This window comes from Pleurodeles waltl, chromosome 2_2, assembly GCF_031143425.1.
Source record: "Pleurodeles waltl isolate 20211129_DDA chromosome 2_2, aPleWal1.hap1.20221129, whole genome shotgun sequence".
Classification (NCBI taxonomy): Eukaryota; Metazoa; Chordata; class Amphibia; order Caudata; family Salamandridae; genus Pleurodeles; species Pleurodeles waltl.
The window spans coordinates 55,550,779-55,565,465 of record NC_090439.1 but is presented as its reverse complement, the minus strand read 5'-3'; positions in this window follow the sequence as shown (position 1 = coordinate 55,565,465).

Sequence of the window (14,687 nt, the reverse complement as noted above, 5' to 3'; positions counted from 1 at the left end):
AGAACAAGAGTGAGAAATCCACGCACAGACCGCCGTGCGGGGAAAAGATCAACACAATCCCGAAGCGTGGCTGAAAAATCAATGCGCCGCCGGCTTTGGGGCTGAAAATTGATGCTCGTCTGCAGTGCAACTGGAAGATCGATGCGGCTGAAGAAACGACATGCAGCATCGCTGATGGAGGCTGGTGAGATCACAACCCACGCTGCGTGGTTTTCAGATCATCATGCAGCAGGATTTCCGACGCAAACATCACTGGGCGTGTAAAAACAACGCAAGGCCTGCCCGGACCCGAGAGTGCTGTTCGGATTGACGCATCGCTGTCCTGCGGAGAGAAGAAACGATGCACGCCGACCTGACTGAAGAAGAAACGACTCACGGTCTCGCTTGTGAGAGATATCGATGCATCACAAGCCAGGTTTGACGCACACTCACCGGTGCAGGGTTATTTTTGATGCGCCCAGGTACATTTCCACGCTAACAGCGTTAGCGTTGTGTTTAAAATTACATGAAGACTCTTTTTTGTTTTTAATTGATAACTTGACTTGTGTATTGTGGATTTTTGTCGTTTTGGTCTTGTTTTGTTTAGGTAAATATTCTCTATTTTTCTAAACATGTGTTGTGACATTTTGTAGTGTTTTCATTAATTTACTGTGTGTGTGTTAGTACAAATATTTTACACCTAGCACTCTGAAGCTAACCCTGCCTGTGCCTCCCACACACAGACGGCCATTCGGGGAAAAGATCAACACAATCCTGAGATGCTGCTGAAAAATCGATGCGCCGCCGGCTTTGCAGCTGAAAATCGACGCTTGCCTGCAGCGCGACTGGAAGATCGATATACACGGCTGGAGAAACTATGCAAAGCATCAGCTGACGGAGGCTGGTGAGATCGCAACACGTGCTGCGTGGTTTTCGGATCATCGTGCGGCAGGATATCCGATGCAAACATCGCTGGGCGTGTAAAAATTACACAAGGCCTGCCCGAAACCGAGAGTGCTGTGCGGATCGATGCATGGCTCTCCAGCGGAGAGAAGAAACAACACATGCCGACCAGACTGAAGGAGAAATGACACACGGTCTCGCTTGTGAGGGATATCAATGCATCGCAAGCCCATTTTTACGCACACTCGCCAGTGCGGGGTTATTTTTGATGCGCTCAGGTACATCTCCACGCTAATAGCATTAGCGTTGTGTTTAAAATTACATGAAGACTCTTTTTGGTTTTTAATTGATAACTTGACTTGTGTATTGTGGATGTTTGTTGTTTTGGTCTTGTTTTGTTTAGATAAATATTCTCTATTTTTCGAAACCTGTGTTGTGTCATTTTGTTTGTTTTCATTAAGTTACTGTGTGTGTTGGTACAAATACTTTACACCTAGCACTCTGAAGTTAAGCCTGTCTGCTCGTGCCAAGCTACTACGGGGGTGAGCGTTGGTTAGCTGAGGGTGATTCTCTTTTACCCTGACTAGAATGATGGTCCTTGCTTGGACAGGGGGTAACCTGACTACCAACCAGAGACCCCATTTCTAACAGTTATCATAGCATATTTCAGCCACGGATGATTTCTGACCTCTTTATCATGCAATGACACAAACGGAAAGAGGTTTGATAGACAGGAATCATCATACCAACAAGACAGAAAAAAGTGGGTGCAAAAAGACTTGCCTTTTTCCACTAATGGATTTTCTACTACAAATTCCCAACTGGACGGACAGGTGCAGCCATTGTTACTATTAGAGGGGCTGGACTGAAGGTGCGGGGGCAGAAGTAGATATCTGTAGCTAAGCTCTTGATAATCCACACCTATTTCCTCACTGTATTTTTTCCCTGCATTCTATTAAATCATTTAGGTCTGTAAGGGCATCCTTATGGGTTCACAAGAAGATGGAATAACAAGACCCTTAACACTCAGACGTGATCTTCTTAAAGTAAACACCTGCACAAGGGCTCCTGTTTTCATCATGGCTTCATCACTGCTCTCGAGGGTAGGTTTCGAAGACAGGCATATTGCCAGAAACAGAAGAAGCGAAACAACATACGATCGTCATCTGAGTGGGCCCTTCCTTCTTTTCTTCCCACATTTTCCAGCGAGCCAGCAAATACTTCAAGGAAGCAATAATGGATTACATCAATGCTCCTACCACTTTGCTGCATTAACCTTATAGGTACAATCGGGGGGGGGGGGAGGGGGGGGGGGTTAATTAGTGGCTCACAGAGGAGCAGATGACAGATATATTTATTCATGTATTTAGTTATTAATTTAAGTATTTATGTATGTATTTGTCTGAGAATTGTTTCTGGTGCTCTGTTACTCGGAGTATGTGGGTGCTAAAGACACACAACGACACATTACTTGTAACCACTGCAGTATTTGTTAACAACAATTAAAACAACTAAAGCGATAGACAGGGAGGAGGATTCATGCTCTAGGAAAAAAACAGTTTTCATCAATAATTGTAGGAAGGATCGAAAAAATGTTGTACGGAGTCAGCAATTAGGGCAAGTACTCATTAGCGAAGTATATTCTAAAAAGATGAGAATGTAAATGCTTGTGAAAACGTTAAGACTTATTCTCAGTCATAAATTCTGGAAGGTGGGAGCCACACCTCAGAATAAATTATATTGTGCATGTAATGAAATAAAGGATTCCAACAGCAGCACATTATTATTGTCGTACTTGAGAACCGGCGAGTGCCGTCGCTAAGGACTTCGGCACGCTGATGTGCATGCTCCAGTTCCCTACTTCCCTTTAGCTGGCACTAGACAGAGCTAAATTTTTGGACATACATTAGAAATAAGGACCCTCTAGAATTTGTCCTTGTGCTTTGAAATATGTTCCATTGCCTTGAATGCCTTGAATGCTGAGTTCCATCCCCTTCTTCGGCACTTGTGTTTCATCGTCTTTCGCCAGCTTACCCACTCTATATCATAATAATAATATCATGTAACATATATATATATATATATTTTTTTTAATGATCTTAAAGTTGATCACACCATATTTTCTTGATGTGTCAAGGAACCCTTATAATAGTCACAATTTAGAAAGATAAAGGCAACTTTAACCATCAAAATACTATAAAAATAGAGAAATGTTTAATCATCGAAAATACAGAGCATCAAAACTGAATAAGAGTAGCTGAAAATACGATTTGTCATCACACCCTATCTTGGTGATGTTTCAACAAAGTATCGACATGTAAAATGCGTCTGTGCACATACCTCGTGACCAGAAAGGATATTGTAATTCATCAGTATTCATGAGATGAGCTATGAATACTCCACCTGGAGAAAGATTTTCTGTCTTGGCTTTCCTAAATAATTCACCTTGATATATGTGTTGTATATTTTAATCGGGAATCATTAACAACGCACCTCTGCATCACAGTTTTCTCTCTGCTTGCTTCTAGCACGGCTTAATAGGCAGTATGCAATATATTTTCTTTTATATCGTTGGAACCTATCACACTTACACACTTTGTGTTTATTAGCGTCATTAACACGATCTGTTTCTTCAGCAGTTTGACACAACGGATATTATTTAATATGCTCAACTTTGTATTTGATTGTAGAATATCATATTGACTTTTGCCAATGAATGTGAAATATAATGTTAGAACCGCAGGTTTAAGTGTTCATGTCAGCACATTTATGCAGTGCTTAAAACAACATTGTTTTTATAGATGCAATCGCTTGAGTGAGTATGTATCAATTTTATTAATTTAGTTTGTGCAGAGACCTCTCCTAATTAAAATCGAAATTTTTGGGAAAACAGTGAACATGGGAAAGGCACTGACCATGGGGAGATTTGGACTAAAAACTCTAAACTAAATTTGAGGTAATTACTTTAGTGCAGATTAAAAGTAAGCATGGTTTGTATTTGTTCATACATGTCCTTTGTTTCAATATACAGAAAGCTGTTCATTTTAGCACTAGGTTTAAATATTGTTTTGAAGCACCAACACCAATGCTTAGGGGACCGTTTTCAGAAAACATTGGCCCATTAAGAGAAATAAATAATGGATGCAGAAAATACACTGTTATCCCAAGGCCAATGCCTTTTAAAGGGACATTTTGTCAGAACTTGGGTTATTTTCAATTAACTAAATCTAATTTGGCCACAACAGAGTTCTTAGACAATCTCTGTTCATCCTCGTGTAGCTATAGCACAAACAGCAAGACACTCCCGGAGAAGCGTGTGTTAAGTTAAAAAACTACGAACAATTTAAAAGTCAAGGAAACAACATCATACAATTCCAAATTTAGTAAAATAGAGATCCTTTTAACTATCAAAAAGACTAGAAAAACAGAGAACATTCTAATCAGCAACAACACATAGAGCATCAACACTGAATAAGGGTAACTGGAAATATGAATTGTAGTTTTCTTAATTGAAAAAAACAGCTATAAAAAGTAATTCAGCTTTAAATGGGAACAGTTTGTGGTTGACATGGAAAAAGGTGTGATTTCAGGTCGACCACAATGGTGCCAGGTCTCTCTCCATTCAGGTTTCCTGCAGGGCTCAATAATCTGCGGTCAGCTGGGCCCTTTTGGAGTAGAAGTCGATCTACTTTTTGTGTCCTGAAGCAGGCAAACAGCGGCCAGCTACTTGACTTTTGCCTTAGGAAGAGAATTCCAGCTCCTGTGAACCAGCAGAAGTCAGGACTCTGTGAGTCCTTGAGTGACTCTGCTCCTGCCAGCAGGAGTCAGGAAGACTTTCTCAGGGCTCTCAAAGTGGAATTATTTATTAAAATATGATTATTGCGGAAAATGTTATCGCAAAAAGTGGAACACGGCAGTGAAGAGGCCCTGCCACTTGGAAGGGGAAGGAAGCTATTTCTCTGATAAAGGAGGGTCTGGGAATACACTCTCCCATATACTTCAATACTACACAGAACTAAAGGCAATATTTACAAGGCCTTGTGGCACAGTGTGGCACAGCAAGTGTCTTGCTGCGCCTCCCTGTGCCACTGGGAAAGGGAAGAAATATGCCATATCTACAAATATATGGCACATTTCTGTCCTCTCCCATTGTGCTGCCGCAGAAATTGCTGCAATGCACGAGTGCAGGCACCATGGTGCAAAGGTGCCTGCGTTGTGGGGATGATTGTTTTTGTGCAGTCCATCAATGTTTTTTTTTTTCTTCTATGTATGTTGCAGAATGCAGCACACATAAAAAGAGGAAAAAACAGGGAGAAATAAAGATATTTCTCCCTGTTGCATCACTCATACACCACCCCCTGAGGTGGCATAGGCTTTTGACGCATTCCTAGGTTTACAAAACCTGTGCATCAAAACCCATGGATGTTGCTTAGGCACACCAATACAACAGCCTTGGAAATGCCTCTCTGATGCAAAGTAAGAGAACGCAATGACTAGCACTGCCTTGCCTTGCTCCATATCTACAGGGCCTTTGAAAAGCCATGGAGAGTGACTTTGTGTGGCCTTGTAGATAGGAGTCAGCAACCTGTGTCACAGGTGCACCACTACAAGTGACACACTGGAGGCTCAGGCTGCTTGTAAATATTAGCCTAAGTATCCCCAGCCAAGATATATGAGACTCCTTCTCCAGCCTAAAAAAAAGAGGTATTTTCTTTATTTGTGACCCACTCTTTACTGGCATGCTTTATCATCAGGCCCACCCCAGCCTCTAAAAGCCACTGTGGGCTCAACCTTATTCCAGGGAGCACTTTGATACAGATCCTATTGAGGGAGTTCAAAGATAAACATACCGTGCATTGGCTAAAGGTGTCCCTTTATTCATGGTTAACGCTTATATAAGTTAAAATTACTTTGCAGGGACTACTAGGATTTCCTGGTCCTAAGACCCTCACTTAAGCCATTGACATGTTTCAGCCTCTTTCTGTGGCCCAAAAAAGTCCCAGGCTTTCCTCGGGACATATGTTTGAAGCAGCCCCGGCATCAATGTACAGTCAGTCAAATTGAATCCATGAAAAATTCAGTACTAAAAAACTTGCATGCAAGTAGTATATTAACTCGCCTTCTCCAATTAAAAGCAGGATGTAGTACCTGGAAAAGAAATCATAAAGAACAAACACAACATAACATCTGGGTGTTACCTTTTGTAATCTTCATGTTTTTAGAGAAAGGAGAAATGCAAGTGTCAGTACTCCTCTGTGAAGCAAGAGTATTGGCTTTCATTTAAAACAGTGATCTCCAAACTTTTTAATGCAGCGCCTCCCCAGTTGAAAAATATAAATCATTGGGACCCCCCCATCAGAATTTTTCACAATTATTTTATAAAGATGGCAATGTTTAAATATGTCTAGACCGATTTAAACATTGCAGTTAAGTACTGTTACCTTTTTAAAAATGCAATAACATGTTTCTGCTTAAAACGAAGGCCTGTTATCTGTATAATGCTTCTTTTGGCCAGAGTCTGGTGCCCCCCCCTTAGATCACTTGAGGTCCCCCAGTTTGAAGACCTATGACCTACAAAAACACTTTATGGACCACCAACTAAACAACACAGTTTAATGCTCACTTTGATCATCTTGTGTGTGACTGTTAGTCCGACAAGTGAGGTGTTGCAAACCACACTGGAAATGGAATGTTGAAAGACTCCCACCTAATATCGTGATAAACGTGACTGAATATCACAGCAAGTGTAGCGAGAGTAGTCATACAAGATATGATGAACTTGAAAAGAACAACCACACTTACCCACTTTGGGGTTACCACTCAAACCTCTCGGGGGCTGGGGAGTATGCCCCTGTAGTCACATATTGTCATAGTATTAGCATGTCCCTGTCCAGGGAAATATACAAAAACAGTATGCCTTCTAATGCCAATAATTAGTCCAAACACTTGTAAAAAAGAAGCAAAGTGAGAGAAAAATCGGGTCAGAATTCTCACATGTGGGGTGGGGGGAAATGGAGGGAGATCCCTTAGTCATGTTATCAAGGTTAGCACACCTCTGGACCACCAAGTGTTGTCCTGTCAGCATGTGGCTTGGGGCATGGTGTGTAAGGGGTGTGGACTGCAGGACAAATAAGCTTGGGATGCTCTGACATCTGATGTAAACAGATTTAAAACAGAAGAAATAATGTCCAAGAGTATGAAACAACTCCACTTCTCTAATATACCTTTACAATGTATTGGGTCCTATCCCCTCTTCTAATTGTGTGTGCATATTTTTAAAGCTCTGGAAATGGGTCCTGAAATATGCTGTAAATGATAAAACAAAATAGACAGAAAACAAGGACAACTGAGAGGGAAAAAGTCACACTTCCATGGTGTAAAGTGTTTCTATATGTGAAAAACAAGCAACAATATTAATGTGGCAAAAAATATGCAAGTGTAAAAAATTGTTTGCTATTGAGAGAAACACGTAAGATGAATGCAATTGCAAAAAACACAGAAAGTGAACATAGGGGTATGCTATGGTTAATGAATTTGCAGAAAGGCGTCCGGCCTGGGGGAAGCTGAAATAGAGTTTCCGTACATGCACTGTGAGAGGATTTCTCTTTGTTTTCTTTGTAAAATTAAAAAACATCATACAACCAAAAGAAGTCGGACCCATAGGGCCATCAGAAAAAGGGGGGGGGACAGGTCTGATAGGGAGGAAAAATCACATAGAGCAATTCGGACTACCGTTCCCCTGATTCATTGTGGGTTAGTTAAGCAAAACTGTAATTTTATCAGGAAATGAGACAGAAGTTGGTAGGTTGATTTAACACTGATTAGGAAATATCTTTCATGACATAGAGTTGAGATATTTCCACAGATTATTTTCATTCAGGACAGTTATATGTATTTTGGGTCTAGATACCTTCGCCCATATTTATACTTTTTGATGCAAAACTGTGCCGGTGCAGTTTTGCGTCAAAAAGTTTACCGCCAGCTAACGCCATTTTGGTGCACCATGTGGGTGTCATATTTATACATTGACGCACGGCTGCGCAAACCACAGGTGGGAGTCATTATTTTTGACGCACACCGCAGCTTCAAGTCGTAAAGCAAAACGACGTTAACGCGGTGGAAATGACTGTGGGTCGTTTTACGACCCCGCAAACCAGATATGCGCCGTTTTTTGACGCAATAGCATAAAAAAAAAACGCGAACACTGCCATTACACCAGAGGAGAGCTAAAATGGATCCCAGATGCCACTACAGACCCCAGGAAGATGACAGCAGACCAGGAACCAGCCAAGAGGACCCACACAAGAACCAGGACACTTTTAAGAAGAAAATAAAGTGTTGCTTTAGTGCAGAGGAGCAGGAAATTCTGGTTAAAGAGGTGACGGAACACCAGCACCAACTGTTTGTCACATCAAAGTTGCCAATCAGTAGGAGAGATGCAAAATGGCAACAAATTGGCGACAAGATTAACAGTGTGGCTGAAGTACGCAGAACTGTCATCGAGTGCAAGAAACGCTGGCATGACTGCAAGCCCAGGACCAAGGAAAAGATGGCCAGGAACAGGAAGGCAGCACTGCAGACTGGAGGGGGGAGTCCAGCACAACAGGAGGCCCTGGACCACATGGAGGAGATGGTCGCAGCCGTCATCCCTGAGGAGATCGTCACAGGGACTCAAGGACAGGACAGCACAGACTACCAGGAGACAACGCACATGCAGGGTAAGTCGCATGGGGAATTATAATGCAATAATGTCAACTGTGAGCAGGGGGGGATACCGACCACTAAATGCATGGAAGTCATCTAATACATGGAGTGGCATGGGTAAAGGGGCACAGCATGGGGGCATGGCCCGTTCTGAGAAGACCTGGGGCACACCATTACACAACACCAACAACAATCCCATGGGGGCATGCTGTCATGCCAACGATGGAGCAAAGGGAAAGCCATGCCAGGAGGGAAGGCCCCAACGTCAAACTGACATCCCGGCACACATCAGCCACCATACCCCCTACATTAACTAGGGCCCTCTTAACAACCTCTAGCCATGCCGACAACTGGACTGTAACTGCGAAAACAGTTGCCACTACCACCTCTGCTCTGTGTGCAGCTCAAGTAACCAATGGCAGTAACCTCCCCATGGATCATACACACCTAAATTAGGGGCTGAGGATGACAACAACAACAATCCCCAGAAACCAGACAAAGGCCCCAGTACTCTCAAATGTCAATGCCCATAGTTGTCGCAAACATCAGCCAATGTAAACAACAATAGGAGCTACACAGCACTAAGGACACACCCATGCTACATATGTCTGGGTCCATCCTGTGCCTGGGTAACAATGAAACATCCCAAATGTCATACTGCTCAGACAACAGCATTGATGGGGGGACACATGTAACTGGTCACTGAAATACACATGCACAGTCAGAGGAGGAAATAGGACACTGATACGATTATCAGGGTAATCCAATGTAACACACATTCCCCAACATCAGCAGTACACATTACCAATGTCAACATCCATATCAGATCATAACATTTCCATGCATAGGATATGCCACGTGTCAATTACATTTAAGTGGATGTGAAAGATCAGGGATTGGGGCAGGTCCAGATTGTTAAGTGTGCTGCCAGGGCCATCAGTACCCCCACAGCCAGTGAAAGGTCTCACCATGAGAATGGATGTACACGGAGGGTCGAGTAGGAAAAGAAGGTGGCAATTCTCTATTTGGCTAAACCAACACCTATAGGCGATGAGGCTGACAAGTCTGATAACTCAATAACATACATGTGACATACAGGTGGGCCATAGGCCTGGAAGAATGCCCATCTGAAGGACTGGAGAAATTAACACAAAACAAGATCACAAAGTGTATTCATCAAAAGGCAGGCACGTCACATCAAAATTGGCACAACACAGACACACTAATTGTACCCTGTTTCATTGCAGAGGAAGATGGATCTCCTGCAGATATGCCTGTCCCAGATTTCCAAGATGACATGGATGACGAGCCGATAACCATTCCCCAGGAGACTATCCAAAAGGTCCTTGACACCCTCCAGACCCCACCTTCTGTCACAAGGAGGAGCACAGAACAAGCAGCCATCGCAGAGGATCCACCCACCACCCCAATTGTAAGACCTGCCAGCTCCAATACAGCTGTGGACTCAGACGACACTGGCACCAGCTTTGAGAGAACTGTAGTTGGAGTACAGAGGGAGCTGACAAAGGAGGTGCGGGTGGGGATGCAAAATATGGCAGCCATCCTTGAGGGGATGCGTTCGTGCATGATGTCATCTGCAGATCAGGCAGCAGCTATGCAAGCCCTAACATCCATACTGCAAGGACTACAAGAAACTGTCAAGGAATTCATCACTGCAGTAAGGGAGTTGCCACAACACCTCGCACCCCAAACCTTCCACTGCATGCACGAATGCAATCATGACCCCCTCAGGGCCGACCTGCTGCCTACCATCGTGATGTGGCTGCTATTCTCAAGAACCAGCAGACCCTCCTTGCTGCAGTACTGCCCTTAAGACCTTCACAGGGAGCAGCGACGGGATGTCTGACTCCACGTCTTCTAACACTGAGGTGTGTGTTGCCCCTTCACAACCAACAACAACAAGGACAGAGGAGGCAACACACACATCAGAAGAAGAATACATGGAACAGATCACATTCACAAGGAAAATGACCCGGAAGCACTAGTCCCTGCTACATGGCCCACATTTACCAAGGTCCTGCGCTTTGTAACTTGCCAGTCTTGCAACAACTTTACTCAAGCACTGTTCTGCAAACCACTGTATATCTTGTCACCCAGCCGTGTGATTGTCTCTCTCCTACTCATTGGCAAATCCAGTCCCTCTGCACTGTCTGAAACATCAACCCAAGCATGTCAAAAGCATTTCCGTAACCCCTTGTGTAGGATCACAATGTAAGATGTCACTATAATGGACTCACAATCATGGACAATGTACAGATAGCACTACAGCACTTTTCAATAAATGGCACTTACACAACAAATCTGTCTCTGGGTAATGTGACATATCAACTGTGCAGTAGATAACTGAAATGTGCCTACTGTCAAATTACGTAGCTTGTCAATACAACCGTCCTGATAATATGTAGTCAGAGAATTCTGCACAGTGCCCATGATTGCATCATACTCTGCCCATCTTGAGGGACAAATCTGATGAAGTGAGAAACCATACACCATCATGCTGTGTTGGACAGAAGAATTCTTCCTCAGGGGATAACTAAGTCATCAAATAGTGGCCGCAAAATGTTGTCAACTTGCAAAAATAACCCAAATAACATGCCACACTAATCTAAGTAAACACTACAAAAACTGCATAAAGGAAGGTGTCTGAGTTAACATTACAATAGGTAATCATGCTGAACTGTGTCACAAACGATGTATGAGGATCATGAAGACAAGAATACAAGATTGCCAATGAGAACTCATCTTATAAGGGTGTGCATGATCATCACACTGCAGTCAGACCTAAAACTGTTTCCCCAATACCAAGTCTGGAAGCACTGTTTGTGACTTTGAAAACACACTTATCAACAGAAACACATTGTCATCCATATTAACTGTGATTGGTGGTTGCAACGAAGGGTCAACACTTTGCAAGGTAGCTCTGGGCAAGCTGCCAATCGTACAGCTCAGTTGGGATTTGTTTGTAGCATAGGACACAGATGTTATAGTACAAAATTGATGTACACTGAATCCAAACCCACGATCAAGTACCATTCAACACATACTATCAAGGGTAAACCAAATATTTATTAAATGCTAATCACAGATGAGGAAACTGAGGGAAAAATCTTACCTACCCTAATCTACACTGACTACTCATTACCCACAACTGTCCCTAACTAACCTAAGCTACACTTACTTATCACATGTAACGAAACGTTCTAAACATCTACTCCCCCAACCCCCTTATGAGATGGGACACATGGAGGACAACACATACTAACCTAAACACATACTATACTATCCTATACAAATATATATATATAAAAAAAAAAATGATTTTTTTTTTAAACACACAAGAACCCCAACATAGCTCCCACCCACCCACCCAAACATGTAATAAGTAAAAATAGAAACAATCAGGACCCCCCACCCACTAACACTAACTACAGCCTATACTAACCTAACACTAAGCCCCCTAAGCCCACTAACTATAAGAACAAGGAAAGAGGAAGGAGGGGAGGGAATCATGTCCATATTAAAAAGTTTAGAGGTTGGCCCTCCGGAGGGTCCTCTTAATGGACTTAACACGCCGGTTAATGTGGCGCACATCCCGGCTCAGGTGGCTCAACTTGCGCAGCACTTTGTCCATCTTACAGTCCATTTGGTTGAAGGCTGCTGGGTAAACAGATGGAGCAGTGGCAGTCTGGGTACCGATGGAGGAGGTCTGTGTGGGTGTGGCGCTAGGCCTAGTGGGCTGACCTGCACCGGTGGCAATGCTGGGGCATGGAAGTCCAGCAGATGTCGGACCAACAGTGGCAGCTGTGGGTGGGGCCACCTGGCTCGGATTGGTGGCTGTACTGATGGTGGCTGTGGTGGGCAAAGTAGGCCCACCCTGTGGGAAGGGTCTCTATGCCCCGGAGGCCCGTTCATGGCGATATCACCGGGCCATCCTCCGGAACCTCGACTCCACCAGCAGGATGTGCTGGTATCGCATGGCCCGGCGCTGAACTTCACGGACCTGGTCTGGATTCATGTTAGCAGCTGTGAAGACAAATGCAGATATTCTACATTAGTAACTGCATTGTGTGAAATGGCACGGGAAGTTAATCAGACGATACATCTACTGTACTTGTAACAGCTCATATCACAATACAGATCATTAAATGTCCCTGAGGAAGTACATGGCAGGCCAGCCTACAAAGGTCACATCACACATTGCACATCCATAACCTACAAGATGGGTAACAACTGGCTTTGACTTGCAATCTGAGTTCTGGCAGTTATCATCTAAGAATCATGCTGCATATCCTCCACCAAGACCTGGGCTACAAATGTCAGTGTACGGAAAGCAAAATTAAAGCCACATGGTCTGCAAGTTGTAACTGGACTTGCCAGTATAGTACCAAGTGCCAAACCTGAGTGTGTATACTAGTTTGCAACCAAACCGTCACTTATTCACATGTATGTGTAACATACTGGTTGCATCAGTACTAGGTACCCCATTCACAAACCCATGTCCGTGTTTGAGGGTGGGGGGGTGGATAAACAACTATAATTTGCCAACAACATGTACACCGAGGAGTGTATTGAAAACTCCACACATGTTTGTCTCTACAGACACACCACAGGTAAGGTCTATCAACAATTAGGAGTCAACAAACCCTAGAGCACTCATAGGGCCACACATGTCAGGAAATGCAGAACTTGGTACACAACATATACTTCCAGTGAGGCCTGACTTACATCAGACACAGAGTTGCTAGAACACCCATGATCATGAATTGCATGCACACCTAGGCCATTGCACTCAAGTTCCACATACTTGTAGCACTACATGTGGAAGTACATTCTGCTAGGAGGTTCTACCTACTGTTTCATAATTACGTAGGTAAATAGGGAAGCATATGTCTATTGGAAAGCAATTTGCTGTACCAATCTTAGAGAATGTGGGTCTGACAGGCTGACTAAATCGGAGCTGACTTCCAGTGCGACTCTTGGTGATACAAGTGTCATCCACATGACTAACCCCTGTACTCACAGTGGGGCCTACAGAAATGGCCTACAATCCCTACATGATACCATTGGATATGCATTGGCCAACTCAAAACATGTGAGAAACTGAATTCCCACTCATGGAACAAGAGAAAAGCTTGCCGAACGCATCACACCTTGCTATGCGTCCAACTCACACGAGTCCATAACCAGCAAACACAACACATAACAGACATATCAACACTTACTGGAGTGGTCGGGGTCCTCAAATGTCGCCACCTCTCCCACAGTGTAGGGTGCCAGTCCACCTGTAAGGTATGGAAGGAAGAAATATGCTCAAAATCTGTGCACAACGCAACAATTTAATAAACATATACAATGTGTAGGCTGAATAAGGAACTGGCAGCCATTCAGACATGATCGTACTGCATCCGATATATCACGGCCAACTTGTACATAGCATCGGTCTCCTGTGACAGTTATAACATATCTGCACACATACTTTGGCCCTAACTATCATGTGGTTGCAAAAATGCCTCGTAATTGGTGAGCAGAAAAAAATATGGAGTGTAATCGTCTCATCATGTGCATCCAAGAGAGACATCCAAAGCCTGGTTATTTGAGGACTGCATTTCCAGTCAAACATGCCTTGTGGCCATGACACATAAATGACACATAGGTCCAATGTACAGAGGGAGGGGCAGGGACTTTTGTAAGCCATCCTGTTGTTACAGTTTATTCAATTGATGTGGCCCAGCTATGGTGATTTGCACCAACCATGGAGATGTGAAGCCATGTGCATGCACTTGGACTGCCATCCATATTTGGAATGTGGCACAACTAACTCCAACAAACATTCTAAGATGTTAGCTGAGGGCACCTTACACCTTTTCACGATGTTTTCAAATCCAGATCTGACATGTATCCAAAAAGATCAAGGAACACAATAATCCCACACATTCATAGTACTTCCATGAATGCTTTCCTTCCACACTCACCAGACTCACTTGAGACATATGTCTGAGCCACTTTGCTATAATCAATTGACGTGAAGCAGGCACTCATTTTCTGCATCATGTAGTGATTCTAAAGTCAGTCTAGCTATT